This window comes from Berghia stephanieae, chromosome 12, assembly GCF_034508935.2.
Source record: "Berghia stephanieae isolate SIO BIC M18660-M18661 chromosome 12, UCSD_Bste_1.3, whole genome shotgun sequence".
Taxonomy (NCBI): domain Eukaryota; kingdom Metazoa; phylum Mollusca; class Gastropoda; order Nudibranchia; family Aeolidiidae; genus Berghia; species Berghia stephanieae.
In genome coordinates this window covers 11,207,419-11,209,918 of record NC_088371.1, presented here as the reverse complement: position 1 = coordinate 11,209,918, position 2,500 = coordinate 11,207,419, and the positions used below count along the sequence as shown (strand labels likewise).

At 28.6% G+C, this 2,500-nt stretch overlaps 1 protein-coding gene across 1 annotated transcript in view; it reads right to left on the bottom strand.

The window, feature by feature from the left end:
- The window catches only part of LOC144957458 (annexin A6-like), a 34,456-nt gene that overhangs the window by 30,323 nt on the left and 1,633 nt on the right, over positions 1-2,500 (bottom strand). The window lies entirely within an intron of this gene.

The following is a 2,500-nucleotide window of genomic DNA, read 5'->3' as shown; positions in this document are numbered from 1 at the left end:
TTTAAAAAAGGAAGCTGTTGGGATACTCCCTCCCTGTCTAAAAAATAAAGCGGTCTGCGTCGGGTTATTTTCAAATTCAAATAAAATGTTTATTCCAGGAACAAACCAAGCTAGAATTGAAGAGAAATATTTTGGTTTTGTAAATTGAAGTTGTGTAATGACCTCAGTACTTAACCCAAGTATTAAGTTGTCTTAATGTGAAAAGAAAAATAAAATCTTTCTCTTCGACTTCATACAGACAGACTGAGACTGAGACAGTGACTCAATGGGTGTGATTGTAATAGGGAGTTTAATAGAAATTCTAAATTTACCTCACACACTTGAAACCAATGTCATATGAAAGAGCTGGCAACACAGATTACAAAACAGTTTGAATTTTGTTTCTATCTAGATTAGAAATGTAGTTACGGCAGTTCAAAGTCTGAAATTTCAGACCGTTTTTATCCCCAAAATTACCATTGCAAAGTTGTGACCGAAATCGCGTGATGTTAATAAAAAATGGTTAAAACCGTCAATATGGAGTTCTTATCATATATTGTATACCAAAATCTTCGTCTTAATCGAGGACAATGCATTTACATTAATAAAGAGGAAGATAAACAGTTCAAATTAACACATTATTACATAATATGACGCAAATGTTACATAATCAAAACTCGGCTAGACGTAAGAAACAAATTTGCTCTATCACTTTTGGATTTTTATCTCACTGAAACAATTGCAAATAATTTACCCTCTTTTAATTAATACATAGAGAAATAAAAAAGGGTTTGAGAGTATTTAAATTAAAAGATATAAACATGTGTGTAATTACATAATGAGTTTTATTTTTACCTATGGCAATTTAATTGCATATAAATAAAATGGTAGATGAAAAGTTCAAATAAAATTGAACAGATTCCCTAATATAATTAGAAGGAAAGTTCTGCTTTTAATACTTTAAAAAATTATGCTGAACCACTTTGGTTTATTGCTATTACATCATTTGAACTGACAATTATATTATAATTTTATCCCCCCCCCCCCTTTCTCTCTCAATGTAATGGGGGTGTCAAAACTAATAGAACTTCTTACCATAATAATTATTAAGGCTAAGGCCTTTAGAATATGGATACAAATGATAACAAACATATCTAAACATATGGGAAAGAAACTTGATGACTTGATGGCAAAGTAAAAAAAATAAAATTAAAGCAATTGGTATTTTTAAAATATCGATATTATTAATATCGATTTCACAAAGAGAAGAAATATACGAACTTTTAATACAAAAACTATAAAATGCCTATAAATAAAGTTGGAAAGTAGTATTTCAAAAAAAAACATAGTAATAATAGTACTGAAAAATTTTTGGGAAAAAAATTTAAACATATACATAACTAAATTTAAAAAATCGTTTAGTACGTATCGCCCGGAAAGCCTGAGAGAAAAATGTAAACAAGGCATTTCGGCGCGATTTAAAAAGGGGTCCCACGATATGAGCCCAAAAAATTTTGCAGAAAAAAGTTTAGATTTTATTCTAAAAAAAAGCTTTTTAAAATTTTTAAAAAACACGGGAAATAAAAAAATAATGCATTAAAAATTTGCCAAATTTTAATTCCATAAACTTCTGGAATTATGAGGGAATTTTTCCCTTAATTGGCACCATTTAAAAAAGGGAAAAAAAAGAAAAATAAAGATACCAAAATATCTGCGATAAAACCCCTTTTAACGAAATTATGCATTTTATTTAACCCCCAAAAAGCGAAAGGGAATTTCCACCAACTTTCCATGGGGGAGTTGGGTCAAAATTTGACTGCCACTGCGCTGCTCCCAAACTGCCTAATTTTTAATAAAGAAACAACTCCCAAAATTTTGAATTAAAAGGCTTGCTTTTAAAAATTTTAAAAAAAAAAAAATTTTTAACACAGATTAATGAAAAACTATTTGTAAAAATTCCAAAAAAAAAAATGGATTAAATTTCCTTAAATTTTGATTTAACTGTTTTTTTTTGGGGGTTTTTTACACTAGGTTTTTCAAGCCCATACTTCCCAAACAAAACAAAAAAGCATAAACCCCCAAAAGGCCCAAACCAAGTAAAAAAAACCACTAAATTTTCCCTTTTGTATTTTATAAAAGCCAAAAAAACAAAAATTAAATTTGATTTCCCCCCTGTAAATTACAAACACTAAAACAGAAGGGAATTTAAAGATTTTAAATTTTAAACTGTTCCAAGGCAAATTGGGTTTATTTTTAGGGGAAAAATCTTTAAAAAAAAAAAAATTCTGAAAATTGTGAAAACCTTCTGGATAAAAATTTTTTAACCCTCGTTTACCGAAGGAAGGAACCCCGGGCTATTTGGCAGCTTTGACGTTTAGAAAAGACTTGATCTTTATTAAAAAAATTTTTTGTTTTTAAATTTTTTATCCCAAAAAAAAAATTTGTGAATTTTGGCACTATTTTATTATTATATGTAACACAAAAAAAGTATTTGATCGTCACCTTTCGTTTAACCGTAAAA